Raw genomic sequence first — 27793 nt, forward strand, 5'->3', positions numbered from 1 at the left:
GGAATAACCTTCTGAGTTAATTCAGAGAAGAGTTCGAAATATTGAAGAATACTCATGCTGAAATTAAAAAGGAAGTGAAACACTCAGTAAGCCAATTCAAAATGACAGAAGAAAGCCTCATCAATAGGATGAACAAAATGGAAAACAGAGTATCAAGACTGGAAGATAAAGTGGACGAACTAGACCACTCAAGCAAAGATTATGAAAAATTTAAGAAATCACAAGAACAGAATATGCAGGAATTGTGTGACACCATAAAAAGACCAAACATATGAACCACAGGCATACAGGAAGGAGAAGAAGCCCAAGATAATGGCATGGATCAGGTCTTGAACAGAATCGTGGGAGAAAATTTCCCCAAATTAAAGAAAGACATGCTCATACAAATACAAGAAGCATGTAGAACACCAAAAAGACAGGGCCAGAAAAGAAACTCTCCACAGCACATCATAGTAAAAACACTAAACATACAACACAAAGAGACTATACTGAAAGCTGCAAAAGAGAAACAACAAGTCACATATAAAGGGAAAAAAATTATGATTACAGCTGACTTTTCAGTGCAAACTATGAAAGCCAGTAGAGCCTGGACCAAAGCATTCCCAGTTTTAAATGACCACAGATGCCAACCCAGATTACTATACCCAGCCAAAATGTCTATTATACTCGAAGGGGAAAGAAAAACCTTCCACCATATAAATAGGCTGAAGGAATTCATGTCCACAAAACCAGCCCTTCAGATAGTTCTGGAAGCAATACAAAGAGCTGAAGAAAGTAATGACTCTACCCAAAGGGTTGCAGAAAGAAATCAAAAGAAGGTATAACTGTGGAAAAGTAGTTATATCAAGAATGTAAGCAAAAAGAAAAATGACAGGATTCAATACCCATCTTTCATTAATAACTTTAAACATTAACAGACTGAACTCGCCAGTCATAACACAGACTAGGTGAATGGATTAAGAAACAAAATCCATCTTTTTGTTGTCTACAAGAAACTCATCTCACTTTCAAAGTCAGACACTATCTTAAAGTGAAAGAATGGAGAAAAACATACTAAGCAAATGGCACTAAGAAAAAGCAGGCATAGCAATTCTAATATCTGAAAAAATACACTTTAAACTAAAACTAATCAGAAGAGACAAAGAAGGCCACTTCATTTTGATCAAAGGAACAATGAATCAGGAAGATATTACAACCATGAACATATTTTCACCTAACTCTGGTGCACCCAACTTCGTAAAAACAATACTACAGGACTTTAAGACCCAGATTAATCCCAATTCATTAATAGTAGGGGACTTTAATACCCCACCATCTCCATTACATAGGTCAACAGGGAAGAGAGTTAATAGAGAGGCATATGAATTAAACAATACCATATATCAAATGGACTTAACAGACATCTACCGAATATTCTACCCAAGCACCCAAGGACATACTTTTTACTCAGCACCCCGTGGATCCTTCTCCAAAATCGACCATATACTGGGGCACAGAACAAACCTCAACAAATACAAAAAGATTGAAATAATTCTATGCATTCTATCAGACTACAAAGCAATAAAGCTTACAATCAACATTGGAAGAAGCCCTAATCACCACATGAACATATGGAGATTAAACAACACACTCCTGAATGATGAATGGGTCAAAAGAGAAATTAAGAAATCAAAGTATTCCTGGAATTAAATGAAGTGGACAATACAACACAACAAAACCTCTGGGACATGCTGAAAGAGGTACTTAGAGGGAAGTTTATAGCTCTAAATGCCTACATCAAAAAATTGGAAAGAACACAAATAAATGACTTAACATTGCAACTCACCACACTTGAAAAGCAACAGAGAATGAAACACAAACCAAGCAGATGAAGAAATAACAAAAAACAGGGCAGAAATTAATGAAATTGAAACAAAGAAAACAATACTAAGAACCAAGAATTCTAAGAGCTGGTTCTTTGGAAAGATAAGCAAGATTGACAGACTGCTAGCCCAGTTAACCAGAAGAAAAAAAGAGCCCCTCCAAATCAGAGATGAAAGGGAAAATATCACAACAGACACCAGAAAGATATAGAACATTATAAGGGAATACTTTAAAAACCTATATGCTTCTAAATTTGAAAACTTAAAGAAATGGACGGATATCTAAAGGCATGGGAACCACCAAAACTAAACCAAGAAGAGATTAACAGCTTAAACAAACCCATAACACAAAAATAAATTGAAACAGTACTATGTTAAAAGAGAAGTGGAGATAGTGGAAAGCCTTGTCTAGTTCCCGATTTGAATGTGAATGCTGCCACTGTTTTCCATTTAGAATGATGTTGGCTGTGGGTTTGTTATATATGGCTTTAATTATGTTGAGGTATGTTCCCTCCAGTCCAATTACTCTAGGACTTTGAACATAAATGCATACTGAATTTTGCCAAAGGCCTTTTATGCATCTATTGAGATGACCATGTTGTTCTTGTCTTTGATCACATTATATGATTTATGACAGTAATTGACTTACATATATTGAACCATCCATGCATCTCTGGGATAAAGCTGACTTGATCCTTTAATTTCATCTTGCAAGAGCAATAAGACAAGGGAAGGAAATTAATGGAGTAAAAATTGGAAAAGAAGAGATCAAATTATCCCTTTTTGCAGATGATATGATATCTAAGAGATGCCAAAAATTTCACTAGAAAACTCCTAGAAATTATTAACACTTTTAGTAAAGTTGCAGGTTACAAAGACCTCAGTTGTCCAAAACAACCCTGAGCACTAAAAGCAATGCTGGAGGGATTATTATACGAGATTTTAAGCTGTATTACAAAGCTATAGTCATATAAACAACGTGGTTCTGGCACAGAAATAGACCCATAGATCAATGGAACAAAATTTAAGGCCCAAACATGAGTAAATGCAATTTCAGCCACCTGATATTTGACAAAATCGCCAGGAATATTCACTGGAGGAAAGACAACATGTTCAGGAAATGGTGCTGGCAAAACTGGATCTCCACTTGTAGAAGAATGAAAATAAAGCCCTATCTTTCACCGTGCACAAAAGTCAATTGCAAATGGCTCAAAGACCTCAATGTAAAGCCTGAAACTCTGAAACTGTTAGAAGAAAACATTTGGAAAAACCTACAAGTATAGGTGTAGAAAAGGATTTTCTAAACTGGATATCAATTCCTCAGGAAACAAGGGCAAGAATTAACAAATGGGACCTCATTAAACTAAATAGCTTATGTACATCAAAGGAGGCAACCAAGGAAGCAAACAGAAAACCCACAGAATAGGAGAAAATCTTCACCAGTGACATATCCGACAGAGGTTTAATAACCAAAATACATAACTAACTCAAAAAACAGAGAACAAAGAAGCAATCCAATTAAAAGATGGGCTAAGGAGCTGAACAGAGAGTTCTCAAAAGAAGTAAAGATGTCTATGAAACATCTTAAAAGATGTTCAACATCATTAATAATTAGTGAAATGCAAATTAAAACCACTTTAAGATTTCACCTTACCACACTCAGAGAGGCTAAGATCAAGAAAATATATGGTACCAAATGTTGGAGAGAAAGTGGGGATAGGGGAACACTCGTCCACTGCTGGTGGGGCTGCAGACTGTTTCAACTGCTATGGAAAACAGTGTTGAGAAGTCCTAAAAAACTACAAAACAAATGAACCTGTCATTTGCCCCAGTTATACCACTCCTTGGCATATACCCAAATAACTCATCCTATTGCAGAGACACTTGTACACCCATGTTTGTTGCTGCTCTTTTCACAATAGCTAAGGGATGGAAGCAACCTTAGTGTCCCTCAGTTGATGGGTGGATAATGAAAATGTGATTCATTTATACAATGGAATTTTGCTCAGCAGTAAAGAAAGATGAAATCATGAAATTTGCAGGTAAATGGATGGAACTAGAAACTGTTATACTAACTGAAGTAACACATATTCAGAAAAAAATAGATATGTGTTCTCCCTCATATGTGGATCCTAGAACCAGACTCTGATAAATGAGTATGTAACCAGACATAACTACAGGGGCCAGGATAATGGAAAGGAAACAGGGAGGAAAAGAAAAAGAAAGAACCTGAATGTGAAGAATAGTAGGAAACAGGCCCTAATAAGGGAGATATGAATAAAAATTGGGTTAGTTTAAGCAAGGTGGGAGGTAAGGGTATACAAGGAACCTAGGGGATAAAGGGAAAGAAGGAGCTCAAGAGAGGTAGGACCATAGGAAAAGGGTATTAGTAAGGGAGAAAGAGGGGGGAAATTGGGGCACCTTAAGTGGGAATACCATGTTGAAGGGGTGAGACAATGTGAGAGATAAACAATGCCTACCTACTTTTGATAGTCAGAGGGAACCATATTACTCCTACAAACTACTGACAAATTATACATAGCAGATCAAGAAATATATGTCTAGGTAAGGTTTATCTGAGAACAACTGGTCTTTGCCCAAGATTTATCCACATGACACACAATAATTAAAAATACCAGACTGGTAGAATTAACCTTCTTGGGTGTTTAACAGACATACTTTGAGGGCTATAATAATTTGGTCAGAGGGATATAAAGTACACTTTTTGCTCCTCGCTCTCCTAGATCAACTTGTTCCAGGGGTCTATGAGCGTCTCTCAAAATGTCCTATAATGGTGATGGTGCACCTCTTCTCTTAATCAAGGAGGCCAAGGAGACCCCACCAGATGGACTTGATCAGTGTCCAGTCTACAAAAAGGACAGTCAACACAGGAATTATTTCCTCCAAGCTTTCAAGTGAAGCCAACCATGGTTGAGCAAGACCTTTGACTTATCTTCATAAAGGCGGAACTGGTAAAAGAAAGGAGCCAGGGCCTCCTCCCAAGCCCATGTCACCCCCAAGGAACAGATCCTCAAGTGACCTTAAGAGTAAAAATAAATTGGTTTATCTGCACCAACTGTATGGCCTTATACACCCAAAAGGAAAGTACAACCAAAGATTAAACATGCCAATATAATTTCTTAAGTGTCCATATGCATAGCTAAAGGCTACATAACAAGCAACAATACTAGACAGGTGAAACCTTCTTTTGAGCTATATCTTGTCCAAAGGAATATTGACAACTGATTACTGCTAGATGAGGAACAGCTGACCCTCCTAAAACAAAGACCTCTAGTTAGCATGACTAGATTCCCCAGAAGGGCAAGTAGTGGAGAATGGCTGGGGGTGGCGACAACACAGCAGACAGTAGCATGGATATCATAGTATAAGGGCTCTAGTGGGGGGAGGCAGGCTATGGGAGGGTGCTATCTGGGAAGTGGGTGTATAGTTGAATGAGATGGTTTGGGATGTTCTGTGTGATATACACACACACACACAAAATTAACAAATTTTTTAAAAATGTATTATATTTGAGGAGGTAGCATGGAAATTTACATCATGCTAATTAGTAGAGGTGATAAACAATACCATTGACATCTTCCCGATGACTTTATAGACATACACAGGTGCCAAGTATCCAAGTGCAACTGATTATGACTAGTAATAATCAGATACATACAGATTAGCGATGTATGTGCCAACATTTCAGTGTTAGTAGCTAAAACAATGAGTCTTCCTGCAAAGAACAATATATTCTAAAATGAAATGGACATCTTTTTTAAAGGTTAAAAACTCATTCAATTTTATGTCTTACAGGGCTTATACTGAGTTCAATATTGTATAACTGTATTAACTCAACTATGAACCTAGAAACTTGCACCCACTGGTGAAAGAGATGTACTCTTTCTCTGGAGTGTGTTAGTGACTATGTTAAAGGTGTAGTGAAATGCTTCTTCTAGTCATGTAGTTATTAAATTTTTTTTAAAATAATGATTAAAAAATAATAATTCTTCAAAGCATAAATAATTTGCTCCTTAATAATTAGTAGGTGTGAAACACATTATCATTCAAATCTACCAGATGACTTTATATCCATGCTCAGATGCCAAGGAGCTCAGAAAATAACTGACTGTGACTAGTAATAATCTGTTATATAGAGATTAGAAATGTATGTGCAAACATCTTAATGTCAATTGCATTAAAAATGACCTTTTCTCCATGAAACCCTGTGTTTTAATAATGACATGGAGATCTTTTTTAAAGGTTAAAACGTCATTTAATTTGTGTCTTATAGGAGACAGCCAATTTTGTAAGAGATACAGCCTAGCTCAGAAAATTGTTATTGAATATGTCAATGCTGATGTAATGAAATGCTTCTTCTAAGTATGTGGTTATTAAATATATATTTTTTTTAAAAAGAAAAAGAATCATTTGTAAGACAGGAGTGTCTGTGCTTGGTCTTGCTCTGTGAAATTGAAGCCAGCCTGGTCTACATAGTGAGTTCCAGGCCTGCTGTTGTTACAGGAGTCCCTGTCTCAAGAAAGAAATAATGAATAAATATAAATAAATAAATAAGATGAAAGAAAGGAAGAAAGAAAATAATGAATCATTATTTGTACATTTGACTACATATATTTGACTATGTAATACATGTTAGAGTACATACAATTCTTGAGGGTAGTAAGGGGTTCAGATAGGAGAAACTGAGCTAAATGTCATCAAAAAATATTGTGTGATTTTTCAAAAAACTAATAAAAATTCTTATTAAAATTTTATTTTGGGTTGGGAATGGTGGCACATACCTTTATTTCAAGTACTCCGGAGGCAAAGGCAGGGCAATCTCTGTAAGATCAAGGTCAGCCTGATCTACATAGTGAGTTCCAGGCCAGCTGTGTCTACAGGGAGACCCTTTCTCAAAAAGACCAAAAATAATTTATTTTATAAACGTTGTCCTCCAGACAGTGGGATGTATTTAATTTTTAATAAAGTACTTAAAATAGTAGAAGTTTTTAATTTTCACAATGTCTAATGTCATTTGATTTAATGGATTCTGCTTTTATTCTTATATTTTAAAAATCATTGTTAAGCTCAAGAGCATAAAATTTTCTCGTTTTTCTTTTTAAGGAATTTAATACATTTGTGTTTTCCATTTCTTTGTATCATTTATTTTGTTTTGTGAAAAGTGTATGTAACATTTCTATATAGCTAGCTACAGATAGGTCAGTAGGTAGGTAAATGCATATAGAGCGATAGATGAAAGATAGATGATAGATAGGTAATGGTATAGATAGATAGAGTAATGATTATTTCATGATTATAGATAGAAGATGATGATAGATGATAGATAGATAGATAGATGATAGATAGATAGATAGATAGATAGATGATACATGCGTAGATACATAGTTGATAGAAGATAGATAATGGTAGATAGAGAAATAGATAATAGATAGATGATAGGTAGATGCCTTGATCCATAGATGATAGGTACCTAATTGTTCCTATACTATTTCCTGAAAAGATATCCATATTACCATTGAGTTGATTTTGAGTCTTTGTCAAAAACTATCTAATTATTTATCAGGATCAATTGTGAGGATCTGTATTCACATTGTCTGATGTATATATTATTTTTTTTAAAGCTACCTGCTACCTTTTGGTACAACTTCACATTAAATGTTGATATTTGGGCAGTGTAAATCCTCCAACTCTTCTTCCCGATGTTGTTTACTGGCTTTTCTGTGTCTTTTGGAGGAAGAGTTTGAGTGATGGATGCAGGATGACACAATGGTCTATATAAATGAACAGATTAATACATACTCAAGGAACACACCAAACATGCACTATATTATTCAAAATACTCTGATTATATCTAAGTTAACTGATGGTATTTACACAGAAAATGTATTACTTAATTTGAATATAGCTTTGTGCTCCTAGATTCAGGGTGTTTAATGACAAAACAATATAGTATTACTAATGTCTAACTGGAATCCTAAGAAACTAATTTGCCAAAGTAAACAGGACAAAATGGAAGTCATGAGACCATAAATTTAAACTATAAATAGAAGAAACTCTATGTATGCATTCTACATAGTAATAAAGTCTTCCATCCACATTTTAAAAAATTCTGTGAATATGCTTTGGTTGGAGTTTTATGTAGGTAGTGAGAGCATGTAAAGTTATTTTTAAGAACTGATTTGGCAAGGACACTGTCCATGCCCAAACACTGATAAATGCATGATTTTAACATAGGTTCATACTGCGTTAGGCAGACTACTCTGATTTTGTCACAAATCAGCATGGAAAATTTGAATTCCTTCTCAGTCATCATAGTAGTGCTATTTCCAGACCTTTAATTGCCTTTTCATTGCCAGTCCACTAGAGAGTTCCTGATCTTACATGTCACTGATCCTTAAAATGATTTTTATAAGTACCACAGTTTAGATTTTGCAGAAGGCAGAGCTGAGAGATGTATGTTGTGTTTACTGAATTCCTTTTCAATAGATAAAAACTTAAAAGGAATTTCTGTCAAAGGGAAAGATGTTGTACTTCATTTGATGTGACTGTTTTTTCCATCATAAAATTAGCTCCCAGTAATTCAGCTCTTAAAAAGATATTCTGAAACAGTCATGGTAAGTTGACAAGACTGGTTTTGCAGCATTTTTTTCTTTAAGAATTACACTGATGTGTTAGTTATTTTCTGAACTACTTAGGAAATTTGAAAAGAGGAAAATATACAACTATAAAATCAAATTGTAGAGGAATGGATCATCTTTAATCTTTAATAGAAAAAAGAGTTGAGTTCTCAGAACTTTCTCTGATACAGCCCATGACTCTAATTGCTGATACAGTATGCTATCACTAGAGCAGATTTTTTTAGTCAGATAAGAAGCATGTAATTTATTAAACAAATGCATCAGCATTTACTTATCAACTATCTCATGAAAATTATTATAACGGATGCTGTAGGGGTTATAACAAAAGAAGAGATGCCCACAAAAACTTTACAATCAAATATACATGGATGAGGAAGATTTCCTTTCAACAAATTACTATAAAACCTGTTTCAAAATGAAATGAAATTTCTGAAGTTTGTGTTTATTTTATTAAAACAAAACTGAACCATGAGCAATAAAATCAGTTAAAATATTAATCTTAACTTTTTGCAATTTTCTTTAAAGATTCTTAAGGTGCTTCAGAATAAAATTAAAATGATAATGTGACCCAAAGTGAAGCAACCTGAAATCCTTCAAGTATTTCAGTTATTATACTTTAAGAATCAAATGAAGCAAGAAGTCTCATATATGAAAAGTGTACATATTTCCCCCCAAATATAAAGTCATCACATAATATCACAAATATGTCATATTCATTAATTTAATGAAGTAATTATCTAGTTCGGTAAATCAGAAAGCCTTCTTTTTAAGTTTTGTCGTGTAATATTGCCCCTAGCATCCTCACATAAATAAAATGAGAGACTAGGGAGATAGTTCAGTCAGTAAAGTGCTTGTCATGAAAACAGGAGAATCTGAGTTCAATTTCTGGAATCCATGTAAAATAAAGCAAGGTGTGCTGCTGTGCATTTGCAGTCCCAGCTCTGGAAAAGCAGACTGATGGATCCTTGGGACAGGCTGGCCAGACAGGCTAGCCTCCTTGGTGAATTACCAGACCAGTGAGAGTTCTTTTCTGAATAAAAAGTGGATGGTGCCTGAGGTACAACACCTAAAGTGAAATTTTAGCCTCTTTATACATACATATACATGTAAAGGTGCATCCAAAGATAGGAATATACATTTACACACACAAACAGAAACATATGCACACACACACACACACACACACACACACACACACACGGTTGGAGAGCTCAGGATACAATTTTTTAGTTGTAAACTAAGTATCTTATTTGTGATATCTCTGTACTGAGGCCACTCTTTTATTTCTTCTTCCTGTTCTGACCCTTGGCTAATACCATCCCACCTGGAAATTAGAACCAGGGGATGCTAGTTATGCTGTGTAGCCCACCATAGTTGATGTTGGAGAGTTAGCTGTTACTAGCATTCTAACTTGTCAGAAGAAACTGCCCTGACACCCAGAAACTCATTTATTGAATTCAGCTGAGATCCAGGCACAATAAAATATATACTTAAGATATACCTGACAGCCTACTATAGGATTCAGAGAAAATGTAGGATGAGAGAGAGAGAGAGAGAGAAAGGGAGGGAGGGAGGGAGACCTGAAGCAAAGCTGAAATGAGAACCTGGGACAAGTGAAAGGCAGTGAGAACAGGAAGCTGCTTCAAAGGAAAGATTTCAGTGGATGTTAGAAGAAGGTATTTGCTGGATATGCCAAGTGGGGGTGATTTGTCTTTTTAAGCAGGTAATAATCTAACCTACAGTGTGACTTACTATAAAAACTACATATAACATGAATATCTCAGATAATACCCAACTCATTACTTACAAGAAGTTCCTAAACTTACCAGACTCACTAGACTCCTCTCTCCCCAAACTTGCATAATGAGTAAGGACTGGTGAGAGACACTCTATGATAACCCACACTAGCTAAGAGGAAGTAGAGATATACCTAACTCCAGATGTCCTGGAAAATTTTTACACAGCAAGAGATGTGCAAGTTGAATATTGGGAATGTGTAGGATCATAGGAATGGGGCAAGACTCATGAAAACATTCCATGAATCTAGAACCATGCTTCACTTCAGAAACAGTTCATACTGTGTTCCATCCTCTGAAATGATAGGTAATTAAAGTTGAGCTGTACAAATTGGCAAAGGACTATGACAATCAATCACAATACATGTGCATCAATAAAATAATTGTGAATTATAAATTGATTTGTTTATGAAGTTCTCGTTAAGACTTTCAGAGAGGCTCAAATGGCATTTTATGGTGTGACCTGTCATTTTAGTCATTTTAACAAAACTCAATTAAAACAGGTTGCAAAAGTGTTGAATAACATTTTCCTCTGAGATAAAAAATTCCATTTTAGACAGATGCTCATTAAGATGCAGGGTGTATGAAAGGGAAGTGAAGTATTCCATCCTGTAGTGAAGCTCATTAAATCTCAGATAATACTCAACTCAATACCTTTAAGAAGTTCCTAAAACTTACCAGACTCGCTAGACACCTCTCTCCCTACACTTGCATAATCAGTAAGGACTGGTGAGAGATACTTTATGATAACCCACACTACCTAAGAGGCAGAGACCAGCCAAGCTCTCTGGAAGAAGCAGAGACATGTCAAGCTGTCTGGAAGAAACACCACCTGACTCTAAAAGCTGTTGAGCTGCCAGCAACTTATGCAATGGCCTGCAGGCTTCAAGTTTTCATGAGCTTTTACCCATGATAGGGTGGGCTGTTGATGATGGAGTTTTCTTAGAGTCATTTTTGCCCCTTTAAGTAACCCCTTATTCATACTCCTGTAAGTAACCCCAATGAACACGTTGGTTCACAATGTTAGCTATGCTGATACCATTACTTTGGTCTACCATTGTTTCCTTTTCTGGGGTGAGTAGACGTTTGTTCACATCATCCCAGGAATAGTGTCATACAGAATTCAGTCATAATCTGTGGTGGAAGAAAAAATAGTTTGCTGATTCCTGTGGGACAGTTGAGCTACTCAATAGTACTATACAGCAATTTGGGGGATATCCTTTTAGAAAAATCTCAGACCAGCTGAACTTCCAGAAAGAGATTCTTCAACCTACTGAGCTGCCTGAAAGCTGTTAAGTGAACTCCAGGTGTCCAGCTTCCAGGAGCTGTCAGTCATGGTGGGGTGAATTTTGGTGATGCTGCTGTCTTTGAATCATTTCTGATCCTCTAAGTAATTCTAATAAAACTCATAGTTTTGCCAAGTTGGACTTCAGTGCTATCCTTACTTTGGGTAATCATCAGTTTCCTGTCTGCGGCTGAGCAGATATTTGTTGATACCTTTACAAGAGTAGTTGACACACAACAAACAGAAACTCTTTTATTTTTTGCAAATAGTATTTAATTAATATTTTTAAATTAATATTTTATTGAGTTTTTGAAAATTTCATGTACTCTGTTTTGTTTTATCTCTCCACAGCATTTTTAATCGAATTTTTGTGTATTTTATACGGAAGAGCTCAAACAATCCTAATCATCTTTATAACTCCTTTTCCACTGGCAGCCTCCCACAGGCACCCTCCCACAGCCCCCCGGAGCCCATATACTCAGTCATCCCTGTTAAGGCCCACTGAGTTATCAGTGTCCCCAACCATTCCCCAGTGCAAACCCATCCACTAAGTCTAGTCAGCCTATCTAGATTCCCTTGTATTAGGAAAGTTAGCTCTTCTTCATCTAGCAGCAATCAGTTTCCAACATTCCTTCAGATAAAATTGAGGTCTCCTGTTCATTTTCCCAGTTCTATGCTGGGTTATTGTCTGACTGAGTTTGAATGGGACTTGTGTATGCAGACACCATTGCCATAGAATCATATGAGCAGGTTCCCAAGAGCTTCTAGGACTCTGTTTCCACATGTTCATGCACCTCCTCCCTGGCTCTTACAATCTTTCCTTCCCCTCTTCTGTGATGGTCCCTGAGCCCTGGATGGGAGATGTTTAATAAAGGGATCATGTCCAAGGACCAGCACTCCTTCATATGTGGATCCTAGCACCAAGTCCTTTTAAATGAGTGTGTATACAACCATAACTATAGGAACCAGGATAATGAAAAAGAACCAGGGAAGTAAAGGAAAAGAAGGAATCTAAGAGAGAACAGTAGGAAACAGGAGTTTTTATGGAGAAATGAATAAAAATGTGGTTATTTAAATGGTAGGGGGAAGGGAGAGTTATACAAGGAATCTTGGGGATAAAGCGAAAGGAGGTCAAGAGAGGTAGGACCATAAGTGATGGGTATTATCAAGGGAGAAATGGGGATAATGGGGGCATTTTAAATGGGGAAACCATGGCAGAAGTGCCAGACAGCAAGAGAGAGAGAGAGAGAGAGAGAGAGAGAGAGAGAGAGAGAAGAGCAAGTGGGTAAATAATGCCTAGTTAGTTTTAAAAATGGGGGGGCTAGAAAGATGGCTCAGTGGTTAGGAGCACTAACTGCTCTTGCAGAGGGCCTGGGTTTGATTTCCCAGCACCCACATGGCAGCTGCAATCTGTCCTTAAATCCAGTTCTAGGGAACCCAAAGCCCTCTTCTGACCTCCGCAACATTGCGTGACACGGGTGCACTCACATACATGCAGGCAATATACTCATACACATAAAATAAAAAAAAAATAACTAAAAAAATAAAATATTTTTTAAATCAGAGGAAACCACACTCGTCCACCAACCTACTGTCAAATTATACATCTGTTATCTCTACAAAAGTCCATGTGCATAGCTAAAGGCTACATAACAGGAAACAGTGCTAGACAAGAGAAACCTTCTTTTGAGCTGTTGGACAGTGTGGTCTAAGAGACCCCAAAATTACTCAGGCTATTGCCACAGCCCTTGATGGACCCTCAGAACTTGAACGTAAGGCCCTACTGCTGAAGACAGAATATACTTTAGACACAGGATTTGGAGCAATAGAGCTGCAACTGGCCTGCAACCACGTTCCCAGAGGGCAGCTCTCACAGCTTCGTAGAGCGCTATGAAGGTGCCAAGAGAAAACACCAATGGTCCAACACTAGCTTCAAGACCAAATAACCACATCAATGGCCAGCACAACATATGATATTGGTGCAGTAGTGACACTTTTATCTTGGGGGCAATCAACAGCTACATAATTGGACAAAGCCTACTCAATGGGAGGAAACTCAAGTGTTGTAAACAAAACCAAATACACATGGCTGGAGTGGCCATAGATCTTAGAGAAAATCTCAAGACTGTCACATAGCTAGACTAATATGATTTCTTACTATGTGCAAAATATGAATCCTTATATTTACAGACACTCATCCACTCATCCAAGAAGCTCATTTTGTACCAGGCAGAGATGATTACCAAGTATCACAACTGGTCACACATGGACAATTTCTATGAATTGCCCAGGCTTAAGTGATACATTTACAATGCAACCTCTAAACCTAAGGCTCATGGAACACAGAACAGGGATAAGGACACTAAGGAATCTCTCAGTTGTCAATAATGATGCATCCTCATGCAGTGGAGGGACAGGAACACAAAAGATCAATAATAGCCAAAGTGTAGACATAACACAATATATTTTGATCCTACTCAGACCTCCTTTCTCCTCCACCTATCTCAGATTCACCCCGCCTCCCTACCCACTTCACTTCATGTCCTCTATTATTTTTATGTCATATCCAGTCTAATTTGGTTTCTCCAAATACACCTGGGCATGTGTCCAACCCCTGGAGTGAGGTCAACCTGCATGATGAAACACTCTTAAAGAAAACTGATTTTTCCCACTCTTAGGAGGTATCAATTTCCAGTAGCTCCTCTGTTAGGACTAAGGTTTCTTTGGCACCTTTATGCTGTAATTTTGACTGACTTGAAATTGCACTAGTCTTATAAATCCTGTCAGAATTGCTGTAGGTTCATATATCAACTGCTCAGTTTTTTTCTGGAAAAGAAAGACAGATTCCTTATACTCATGTACCACCACTGGCTGTAAGTCATCCCTGAGCCTTAGGAAGAAAGGGTGTTGTGGGTGTCCGATTTAGGGCTCAGTACTCTAAAGTCTATTCTCTATGTGCTGTCCAGCTGTGGCCTCTGTGTTAATCACCATCAGCTTCAAAAACTTCTCCAGTATGAGTTGAGGGATGAACCAATCTATATGTTCAATAATAAGTCAACTGCAGTTGGTTTACTACTATGGGCATTTAGCAGAATACCTGTAGCAGATTCTTCCCTATGGTCTATGATTTGTCTAGCAACATGTTTTGGCTTGATAACAGTGACAGGTGCATGTTCTATCTTTTGAAGCCTACCTTAAGTCCAATTAGAGAGTGGTTGATTGCATCTTCCATAAGATTTATGACACTTTTATCCCAGTGGGTATATCTTGACAGAGCAGTCATTATTGCAGCTAACAGGGTTGACAGTTGGGTACGATTGATGACTACATTTCTCTTCTGCTATCATGTATATCATCTTCCAGAACTATGAAAGCTAGCTAGTACAGATGAAGCTACAAGGTCAGTATGTTGAATCCAGCAATAGGGTCTTATCATCAGGTTCTGGAGGGTAACTAAGAGTAATAACACAAACCAGGATTGTTTGAGAGTCTATTGGAATTCCCTGGTCATCAACTCCAGTGGAGTAAAGCTATTACTATCAAGGGGCTTTTAAATTTCTAACTTTTGTCTGGTAGAGGCATTGTTTCCTCATTATAAGGTAAATCCATTTAAATTCTTTTATATTTATATATATGTATATTTGAAGAAACTTCCACAGTTGTAGTTTCAACATAACATTTTCAAAAGGAATTTAGCATGCTATGTATCCCTACACCCTCCTCCACACTGCTCTCACATTCCCCACCCCAAGAAATAAAGTCATATTTTATTTCAACATTGCATTCATAAACAGTAGAGATATTCATTTGTCAAATATTGACTATAAGGACAATATTGATTTTTTCACTCATGTATAGTACTCTGGATTTCAGTTTCATATTTATTGCTTTGAAATTTTTATGATAATCTTGATTCTGCCACTTTCATTTATGTGAGGAACAAAAATTTTGAAGATGATTTTTTAGATATATTCAAGATATTCATGATTAACTCTCCAGTAAGTCTTTTTTACACCTAATCTGACAATTTTTAAGTTGAATATGCTGTTAAATATGAATAAATGTTTTATGATATCTACAGATTTGATTTCATTTTGGAGGGTTTTTGACATATAATTACATAATAACTATAACAATTATAAAAAGTATATAAATACAGTATAAAAATCAACTTTTTTGAGGCATAATTAAAATTTAGGGGAAAATTTATATTATACACTGGAGTATGGGCTACCAATCATGACTATTTAGCATTCTGTAAATTCTCTTCAATAAATTTCTTAGAGAGATTATCATATAATCTAAGTAAATATATTACATAGATTGAATTATATTCCTCTGTCATACTTATCATATGGTCTAACTCTTCTACCTGTCCTTCCTCATGTTTTCCCCTTCCGTGCTGCTGAAATGCAAACCTATTAATTACTCCATGAAAAATGCTACTTAGTACTTAAAACTCCACAGAAAAAATTCTCCTGATATTATTTGCAAATAATTTTTCATTAAAGAGAGTCAAAAATCCCTCATCTGTATGATCAGATCTCCTTTGAATAACTACTATTACTTTGTACACAAATATTAATCATCAATAATATACACACACACACACACACACACACACACACACACACACTGGACTCTGTATTTTGGCATTTACAAGCATTCATTTAATCTTCTTAATATACCAAGATCAAGGGTCAGGATTAAAATGTCAGCCTTCTAGTTTCAGGGGCCCTACTGTTAGAGACAGTATTAACAGTCTCCCAGTCAGGTGTCACCATTTCCTTGTTTCTCTTACTATGAGCAGCTGGTTCTTGAAAGAAGAATTATGTCTTTATCATCTTTCCATCCATATGGAGTACAGTGTTAGGAAAACAATACCATACATCTTATTGTTTTGGAGTGAATGAGTACAAATTCAAATGAAAATCCTCTGGAGACATCTGAAATTTCGAGGGCTAAATGCATTAGACATCTTTCAAAACTGATATTGTAGACACAAAACTGATGATTTCTGCATTTGTCTCATTGTGGCTCAGTGTTGTTTTGAAAATCCACTAAAGCTGATTTCTTACCTCAGAATTGTAGCGACATTATTAGTATTTTATTGTACTTTCTTGTTGTTAATAAATCACAGAAGTTGGAAATTGATGTATCATTGAATAAGTATAAACTTTTTTTCTTTTCTGCCATTCTATCTTAAAAGTTGAATGCATTGGTTGTGTGAGTTCATAAAATTTCCACTGGATGGATATGTTAGAGTCACTCCATAGAATCAATGTCACACAAACCATGTGGGATGATGGATTTTTTCACATCAAACTGTCATCTTGTCTCCACAGTTACATTATATTTGCTACTTCAACAGTGACTCAAATTGTTATTTTTTACAGCTGTTCTCCCACCACAATATAACTCAGTATACTTTGACCATCCAGTTAACTGTTTATTGATATCAAAAGGCTTTAGGTTTTCATTCTAAATATGAGTCTGAAGATTGTTCAGATATTTTTATGGTGGCACATATTTAAAAGCAGCACTGTACACAGGAAACTCATTGTATCTTGAATTATTTTAGAAGTCAGTGCTGGCTTACTGATGCTACATTTTTCTTTCATTTGCTTCTTTACACTAACTAACAAGCTTGACATGATAGCTGATGATAATTGTTACCACTGGTGTTCCTGAGACTGAATGCTCCTGGATTTCTTATTTTTGTGGGCACTTCTGTTCACAGCCAAGAGGCAACATGTATTTTTAAGATACCATTTAAAAATGAAGTTTCCTGTAAAACTAAGTATTTGTGATTTTTGAGGAGTGCTTATACATTCTGGGGAGCACATCCAGATTCACGTAAGAACATATTACTCTCTCTGATGTACTCACGGTTGTGCTTAAACTATTAAGCAAAAGGTACTGAGGAAAGTCAAGGCAGCAGAAACTATGATTTTAATTTTCAGAATAAAAGAAAAGGAAAAATGATTTAGGATTTAGAGTATGACAGAATTACAGCTGCATATACATGTCAATGTTCACTCAATGTTTCTGTGTGTTTATGTGTGTATGTGTATAGGTTTGTGTGTATGTCTGTGTTGGTGTGATCTTGTGCTTGTTTGTGTATTTGTGTCTGTGTATTTGTGCATATGTGTGTTTTTGTGTGTGAATGTGTGTTGTGTGGGCTTCTCTGTATATGTGTGTATTTGTGCTAATATATGTGCTGTGTGTGTGTCTGTGTTAGTATGCATGGTATGTGTGGATGTCTGCATGGGTATTTGTGTGTCTGAGTTAGTGTGTTTGTTGCATGCATTTGTGTAAATATTTGTGTTTGAATGTGTGTGTTTTATGTATGTGCCTCTCTGTATGTTCATGTATGTTATGTGTATTTGTGTATATACATGTGTATACATTGTATGTTCTTGTGTTTTTGTTTATCAATGTGAGTTTGTGTTTGTATGTATCTATGTGTGTGCATGTGTGTGTCTGTGTCTTTGTGTGTCTGATTATATATATATACATACATACATAAATATATATTTGCTTATCTATGTGTATTTGCATTTGATTAAATCTGTGTATATGAGTTTGTGAAATTTTATGTCTTGTGTATGATTTTGTGTTTGCATTGTGTGTTTTATACTTGGGTATCTATGTATGTTTTAGTATATGGGTGTGTTTGTGTCCTTGTGTATCTGATTGTAAGGCTTCTGTGTGTATCTATGTGTGTATGTATGTCTGTTTATTTATGTGTGTTGTGTGTATATGTGTTTATATGAACACATATGAGTATGTGAATCTGTTTTTGCTTTTGGTGTATGTGTATTTATGTTTCTGTTTATTTCTGCATGTGAGTGTGTACTTTTGTGTGTGTGCGTGTTTGTTTATATATGGAGACTGAAATTGAGAGATGAAATCTGACAAGATGTAAAAATTAATTTCTGTAAGGAAATGAAATTATATATTATACCAAATATTTTCTACAATTTTAAATAGGTTATTAATGCAAGCAGGTGTCTATTTAGAAATTTAAAGCTAGCTAAGGAATTTAAATAGGAAATAAACACGGGCGGGTAGACCCATTATGTTACCTTTGTAACAACAGAGTAACAATTGAGCTCTGTAGTGAGGTAGTAGCCATGTTCTAATAGGAAAGGATGAATTGGTTCTGAAAGAATTTAAATAGAGAATTAGTAACACTTGATAAATTACTAAATGGATTGGGAGACAGTAGCAGGGAAAGTAAAAACCTCATGGGTGATGTGAAGCTCAGCTCATGACATGCTCCTGGGAAGAGATGCTCATTGTCCTAATGCAGGAAAGTGTTAAGGCTCTCATGAGGGGAGGGAGGCAGAAATTGGAGTACAGAATTGCCTCTGGTTTGAAGAACTTGAAGCATTTATTACAGTTAGAGTGAAAAAGATAACAGGAGACCCTGGAGCTCAAGGAATAGATTTAGATTGGCAATGAAGCTTGAAAATCATATACCTAATTACTGAAGTCATGAAGGACAAATCTCAGATTTGCAAATGAACATGGAGTTAGGCAAACAAATGTACAACAGGAAGATCTGCTCTCTTCATCCTCTGAACTCATTCCTCTCCCTTCTGTTTTGTTGATGCTATTTCCTGGAGCATCATTATTCCATTATCTACCAGATACTCCTGTCCCTGTTTCTCTCTGACATTCTTCACAATACCATTACCTAATTGGATTTAAGATGTGAATTAGGCAAAAGGATTGTGAAGGTGGTGTATAGAAAAGAGTCAGCTATGTTTAATATTTAACTTAATTCACATTTGACGCCTCACAGCAGTTCAAAAATTAACTCAAAATGAGCTACAAACTTACATTAATAATATAAAAGTTATAGTTGCAAAGGTGACAGAAGTAAACATAGAAGAGGTCCAAATTATAAAAAAGGAAAACTTTTCCTTTGAAAAGTTGTTAATATGAACTCACAGCAATAGTTACAGCATGCACAAGTCCTATGAAAGCTCAAATCAGATAAAATCTCAACATAGACATAAAGAAATGGATAAGAAATTCCAATATTGCCTAAGGTACTTTTGGCAATTGATGGTTGATGGAAGGGGGAAAGAAAGTATTTTACAGGATAGGACTGAATCTAGGTGGATCCAGTAGGCTGCCCCACACTGAAGGACATTTGGTGACAAAATCAGACTCTATAGGCCATATTACACACACGCACACACACACACACACACACACACACACACACACAGAGAAAAATACATAAAATTTGGCAGAAGGGTGGTGTGTTATTCCAACCCATGAGACAGTCAACGTGGGTACCTGGAGAGAGGAGAGGGGACTGAAAGGGACAAGTGACACGAAGAATGGAGACAAGACAGGCTTTCTGATCAAGTCTCGTTTATTGAACATCTACACAAAGTTTCTATAGTGAGGAAAAAGCAGGGATAAATCTATTGAGGCAGGAGCAATTCTATTGACAGGGCAATTATCATAATTACACCACACCAATTGATCACAGAGTAAATTCCATAGTAACACCACAATTCCAGAGTAAGGCTATAAATCAATTATAAGGTCACACCTGCATGATTACAAAGTAATGCAAAAGTTTCTTAGGCAGTTCCATGAGAAATGAGGGAGTCTCTCAAGCGGTAAGTGCCCGAGTTAGAACAACATGTTTGTGTGAGGCTTTCAAGTATAGTCATCTGGTTAATCTCAAACCAGGTCAGCCTTGATGTCTGGAAAACAGCTTCGCCAGGAACCAGGTCTTGCTATTTTCTGGGGTGGGGGCCTACAGCTCCCTACAGTGTGTGTGTGATGAGGAAGGGGATTTAAATGCCATCTAATTATGTTATATGAAATTTTCAAAAATTCAGTAAATTAAAAAAAGCAAAGCCAAATGTGGAGGTGGATGACTTTAATCTCAGCACTTGGGAGGCAGAGGCAGGAGGATGTTTATGAGACAGAGGCCAGCCTGGTCTGCATAGTGAGTTTCAGGCCAGCTGAAGATACAGGGAGACACAGTGAGAGAAAAAGCTAAAAAATAAAGAAGGAAAGAAGGAAGGAAGAAAGAAAGAAAGAAAGACAGAGACAACAAAAACAGTGTCTCTAAGAGAGAAAAATGAGCATAAAATATATTTCCCTAAAATGCACATTTATTGCCTTAAAGACAATAGCTCCCCAAAATCATAGGTGAAGCACAGAGTAGAAGAAAAATTTTATATTAACTTGACAGAGACATATATCCAAAATATGTATTTGTAAATTAAATTATTCTTCAATCTGGAAAATTTGATGCTATTTATATTGCCATTAGAGGGATATAATGTAAGCCCATCAATTGGTGAATGAATAAATAAATTATACACTTACATTGACTAATATTCTGTATTGAAATAATGAAGCTCTAATGTATACAATAGCACTAATTAATCTCAAAACATTACAATAACAGAATCAGGCATACAGAAAGCTAAACGTACTGTTGCTTTCTGATGCTATTTATATTGCCATTAGAGGGATATAATGTAAGCCCATCAATTGGTGAATGAATAAATAAATTATACACTTACATTGACTAATATTCTGTATTGAAATAATGAAGCTCTAATGTATACAATAGCACTAATTAATCTCAAAACATTACAATAACAGAATCAGGCATACAGAAAGCTAAACGTACTGTTGCTTTCCATTTATATAAAATGATGGCACTTTTTAAATTAATTTGTTATCTCGGATGAATAGCCAATCTCTGCTGCCTAGAATAGGAGGGCAGGGTATTTTATGTCCATCAAGGAATGGAGGAATTTTAGAAACATTCCAGATTTGGGACTGGATAGCTGCTCGGCAGTTAGAGTACTGGCTGCAATTGCAGAGGACCCTGGTTCAGATCTCAACATACACAAGGTGGCTAACAACTACCTGAAACTTCAGTTCCAGAGAATCTGATATTCTTTTCTGTATTCTGAGGGCATTGCACAACACAGTTACATTTACACACATGATGATGAAACATCTGTATTCATAAAAAATAAAATTTTAAAAAATAAATATTGTAGATTTGGGGGAGTGAAGTATAAATATATATGAATATATTTGTCAAAATTTAAACTATAGTCTTGAAATTTCTATTTGAAATTATGTTAGTAAGACTCACAAAAATTCTTAAATCAAATGTATGTTTGAATTTTCATAATTCACCTATAATGTATTATAAACATAAAATACAAGGTTTGTTAATTGTCAACTTTCACAGTAATATGAATAATTAGGGAAAGCCACAGATGCACGGTGTCTCGGGGTAGTTCCACTCTACCTTCATGGTAGGATGGAAAGTCCATTGTCTTTGGAATTAAGCAGATCTGAGGAAATTCTTGCAATAGCCTTTGTCTGAATTAGCAAACACCACAGTTGTGCAAGAGTCTGTTTTATTCATCTACCCCATTTGAATGAAGATGTTTGGTCTGTATTTGTTCCATTTCAAGGTACTGATACAGGCAGGTCCCCAACTCTGCAGAGCAACACTGTAGAACACTGGGTAACAGACTTGTCACCATGAACAGCCGGGTCTACCAGTCTCTTATAATAACCCAAGGTACAGAATAATGCCATCCTTTAAAAAATTTTTGTAAGTTGGACCCATTCTTAAGTGGTGCATCTTGAAAGACAAGGAAATCAGACCTCTTTCATCTGCATCTTCAAGAGGAACAGGAAAAGAGAAATTCGGAGTTCTTTACCTTTTGATTTCCTCAATGAATCAAAAAGGAAGCAAATACAAATGACTTACACTCTTTTGAAAGTTCAGGGCTACCTTCTACTTTTATAAAGGAAGTGTAGCTAGAATAGAAGATGGGCTGTAACTGAAACTGGCCTCGGCAAGTTGGCAGAAGTTTAGAAAGACAAGTAGGATAAATTAGTAACATAATAAGGTATATTTCTTCAGTTTGACAGTAAAGAAAGCAACAAAGCACTGTGGTAAAAGACCAGTGAATAATCACAACAGCACAGTTCTCTGAGGAAGCCCTGATGCAGACGTATAAAGAATCACTACACCAGAAACGAAAGTGAATAACAACATATGCGAAGAACTAGAACAGTGCCTAATTAGCTGTACGGTAAATATTGCTACCATCTCTCTTCATCTTACTGTGCTTAATCATCTTCCTGCAAGTACTGAGACAGGATGAAAAGTGAGGACCCACTGGGCTAGGAGGAGATGATCTGTTATTTCCATCTCTGCTTGCCCATTTGTACTTTGGGGCAGTGTAGCTCAAACCAGGAGGTTGGAAACTGAAGCCCATGATTTTCGAACATGGGAAACATAAAAATATTCAATATATTGACATTTGGCTAAGGGAGCTCATACCAGGTTCCCAAAAGGATCTTGGTTTAACAAAATATCATGAACAAGGATCAGGGAACATTGCTCTGTTTTCCACTCTATCAATATTTCCATTCAGTTCAGTTTTGTTTCTTTTGTGTATGTGTGTGTATGTGTGTGTGTGTGTGTGTGTGTGTGTGTGTGTGTGTCTGTGTGTGTGTGCTTGCCTGCACATGAACTTTTGGAGGTCAGAAGTTAATGTGCTTATCTTCCTCTATTTTTCTCTGTCATATAATTGTATTGAATTTTTGTACATTTCATATAATAGATCTTAATAAAAGTTACACCTTCCCCGATCTGTCCCCATAGGCCACCCCCCCTCTAGGATTCCATGCATTCTGTCATATATGTCCTATGTACTCAGGCATTTTTACCCCGATATCCCTTGATACAAGCTCACCCACTGGAATCTAGTCAGCCAACTAGAGTCACTCCCTTAAAGAAGACCTACTCTTTCTAACCCTGCAGTAATCAGTTGCCAATAGTTCCCCTGCTAGTGTTGGAGCCTTCTGCCTTTTTCACCTGTCCTGTGCTGGGTTTTTGGCTGATTGAGTCAGCATGGGTATTGTATATGCTGTCACCATTGTTATAAGTCCATAGTTTCAAGATCCCAAAGGCCTAAATCTTCTGTTTTCTTATGTTCATGCACCAACCCTAGCTCATAGAATCTTTCCACCCCATCTTCTGCAATAGGTACCGAAGTCATGGGTGGGTGAGGTTTAATATAGGAATCCTATCCAGGAACACATACTCTGCAGTCTCCTATCCTGCTAAAACTTGGCCAGTTATGGCTTTTATGTGCATTGTAATTTGTTGTATGAGGAAGCTTAACTGTTGAATGCTGATGGAGATATTAGTATTCTCTCTACCCTCTGTTCTGCTATGTTCCATGAGCCTTAGGTATAGAGGTTCCATTGAAGATCTGTCACTGAGGGCTAGGTATTTCTCAGACATACATTCTCTTTGTGTGACCAGTTATGGTACACTGTCTTAGCACCTATCTGTTGCAAAAAGAAGCTTCTTTGTTGAGTGGTATATGGTACGATTGCTATTCAAAATGTTTCCACCATCCTCATTCCTAGTGCTGTGGTAACAGATGTGCTCTCATGCCCAGTTTTTTCATAGGTGTTAGGGATCTGAACACAGGGCCTCACACTTGCATAGCAAGGGCTTTACCCATTGAGTGTCTCCCCTCCCCCTCAAATCAGGTTTTGATAAAAATGATCTAAAGTTCACAGGTCTTTAAAATATTTTTAGACATGACAATCAGTTAGTCTTTACCTTAAACCCTGGATAATGTTTACTTTTTTCCTTTACTGTGTTGACATATTATAAAATGTAAAAATGTACACAAATAACTGATATAGTATTTCAAGTATATTGGACATCCCTTTCTCCTTTTACAGGAGAACAAGAAGTTGTGACTGCCAAAAAAAAGTAGAACACAATCTGCATGTGTTTTTCTAAATTAATAACTTTAAATCTGGTGTCACTTTCAAAACCTTAGTGCAACATTCATAACATCCTGCTGTTTGCACCTCATTTGTGCAATGCAGCACACAGAGCACCTTGGACAAATGATGTAATAGTGCTATAAGTATGTTGACATCACCTAAAATAAACAGCTGCTCTGTACCAACTACAAATTTTCTCATTATCAAATTTTCACACCAAACTTATTACTTGAGGGTGTTTGGAGGACAATATTTTGATTTTGAGTTACCCTAAGTTGATTTTTAACCTGCTTCTGCAAAAATGATCTCCACATATTGAATAATGTGTTGAGGGTTTCTTAGATGAAGAATCAAATTTTATTTTACCTTTACAAAGGCTTTAATTTTGATCTATGATTTCTGGTATTTTATTAGCAAGCTCTAATCACATATTCAAATGGCTAAAAGTAGCATAAAACGTTATGAAAATCAGTATGTATTTTCCTGGGTAACTCCATTATTACTTTAAATATATTTTGCTGTAGTCACATAATATTGTGCAAACTAACCCATAACATTAATCTATTTGACTTTAAGTAATTCATACAATGCTATTATTTTTCTTAGCATCATATATGAAGTGATTAATTTTTTGATGTTCTATTGAACTGTTCATTTTAAGCCTATTACTCAAAAACTGATTGTCAGAAACATTGATTGGAATAGCAAAATATACATAAAATGTTAAAGGGATATTAATTGTTCTTTATAGCATTCACTGTAGCATTGAAGTGTACATATCAGAGCCATTTCTAAAATCTGAATATCTACAAAAATTCAATAGATTCATGAAATAAGACAAAGTTAGAGTAACACAAAACAAAACAAACATAAGACATTACCACTTAAGGAAGGAGGGATATATGCAATATAATTTCTAAGATTAAGCCTGGACTCAGGGTGTGATTTCTGTAGCTTAGACTGGATCCTGTGCCCTTTTTTCTTCTATGTCTAATACAGTACATATTTAATAGTGAATAAATTAACAATTCTTCATGAATCCAAGTTAAGACTAGTTGATCAGACATGAGACCAGTGTCCAATAGTAGTTATAGCTGAGAAAAGCTAAAGAGAAGAGATACTCTGGAGGCAGACGAGGGAGCTGTGTAACAGGAGAACGGAGTGCAGAGGTCAGAGGAGCAAGCTCTCTGGCCTGGCACCTGTAGTGTGGTGTACACCTGGGCTCATAAATTAAGTATTTAGCAAATGACCAAAATGCATTTTTGACACTCATTTTATAGCACTCAGTTTTCCTCTTTTTTTGCAGTTTTGAAAAATGAACGAAATTAAAGGAAACCATAGGTAGTTAATAGAAATTACATTTAAATCTTACTTCTACTTCAAGTTTAAGTTTAAGCTTTGAGATTGAAACTCTGCATGAACAGTGTCATTTATACATGAATGAAAACTGCTTTTCTCAGAAATCTCTACACACAAACTGCTTCTGTCATGAAGTCAAAGTAGAATCAGGACACTGGTATATAATTATAAATAGATGTTTGAATAATACCTTTTTAAGATTCTGGTCTGATTTTTAATGTTGTTTTTCTACAGAATTAGAGTTTTAAATAACAAATTGCTTCAGAAAATAAGCGTCACGATAATTTGTCACATGGTTATTACTAAATATAAACCTAAATTCTATTGTGTGTACTATTAAAATTCTCACAGTAGTAAGGGATAATAAAATAATATGAAATTAAACTTATTGTTCTAGAGAGGAGAAGTGGGATCAAGATGTGGAAAATAGAGTTAATAAATTTCCACTCAACATAAGGAAGAACTTTCAGCAATGAAAGCTATCCAAGCATAGAAAAGGCTGCATCTCAAGCAGTCAGCTTCCTGTCATTGGAATTATTCAAGCAGAAGTCAGATATATGACTATCATTTAGGGATGCTGTGCTTGTGGTAAGAAGTGAGATTATGTGACCTTTAAGGTCCCTTCAAACTCTATGTGATTAGAAGTAGATGTCTCATTAAAAACAGTTTTCTGTGAATGTGGGAATATTAAAACACCAAGCCTAGTACAATTCCTCCTGAGAAAGAATACTTTGCAAATTTTGTTGTGATTGAGGAAAGCAAGCATATTTTCTAAAATTTAATAGTGATGAGTTACAGTATCAGACACTCCATGGATCAGTGCTTGGTATGAAAGAGACACATTGATTTAGTGCTTCGGCCTCAGTCCATATGGAATTACTTATCAAATGGTAGCAGTCATTGTAAAGCATGCTGGGATGGATTGACTGTCCACTACACAGACACTGAGTCTGAGCACTGGCCTCTACATGCATCAAAACCAAACCAAAACCAAGCAAACAAAAGCAAATCAAAGAATGGCATGATTTGATGATTTGTAATCTCCCATCGTTGTTTTGATTGTGGGATCCAGCTAGTCTTGTCATAACTATGAGAAATGGAAATGACAGGTGGAACATATTTAAATTAATCACTTTTTGGCATTTATCCAACAGCTAAGCATGTTCTGTGGTGGAAGGGATGCAATTTGACTGAACTTTCAAATCTTCACAGCATTTTTGTCCACATGGGTCTGTGATTTGAAAGGATGACCACTATGGACACTTCACATGACTGGCTTGTTTCTGAATTCCAGCTAGAAATGCCAGTGAGGTAGCCACTTTCATTAGAAGTGTAGACATGTAGGTAGGGATAAAGGCAAGATTATTTACTATCCAGACTTCCTCTTGTAGAGACTGGCTTCACTAACTTGAGTTCAGTGAATTGTTCCCAGTTTCTGGCAGGTGCTTTGCTCTTTTTAGACTCTGTGTCTCTACATTTGATGGAACTGATTCTTTCCCTCAGCCATGACTAGGGAATGAAGGAAAATTGACATACTGCCCACCTTTTTAAAATTGATTTCTTATTAAAGGCCACATGTAACTTCTTTAGGGATGCTCTCTGTTTCCTTCCTATTTCCAGACTTACAATCTTCATGACTTGTTGCCTATTACACAAGTTATACTAGAGCACTCAGGACAGGCTTTAAATACACACACACACACACACACACACACACACACACACACACACACATACACACACACATTCCTCTTTCTTCAGCCTCCAAAGTTCTGGTATATAAAACTATAAGTCCATAACCAGAAATAATACTATTTGTAACATTCATTTTAGCTAGAATTATAAATTTTTGATAATTTTTCAAAAGTATGATTTCTAAAATGCCAAACTCACATGACCCCTGAGGAACAGATACTCAAACGACCTTAAGAGTAAAAGTAAATTGGTTTATCTGGACCAACTGTATGGCCCTAAGCACTCAAAAGGAAAGTATAACCAAAG

This window comes from Nannospalax galili, unplaced genomic scaffold (genome assembly GCF_000622305.1).
Source record: "Nannospalax galili isolate Female #2095 unplaced genomic scaffold, S.galili_v1.0 scaffold293, whole genome shotgun sequence".
NCBI classification, from domain to species: domain Eukaryota; kingdom Metazoa; phylum Chordata; class Mammalia; order Rodentia; family Spalacidae; genus Nannospalax; species Nannospalax galili.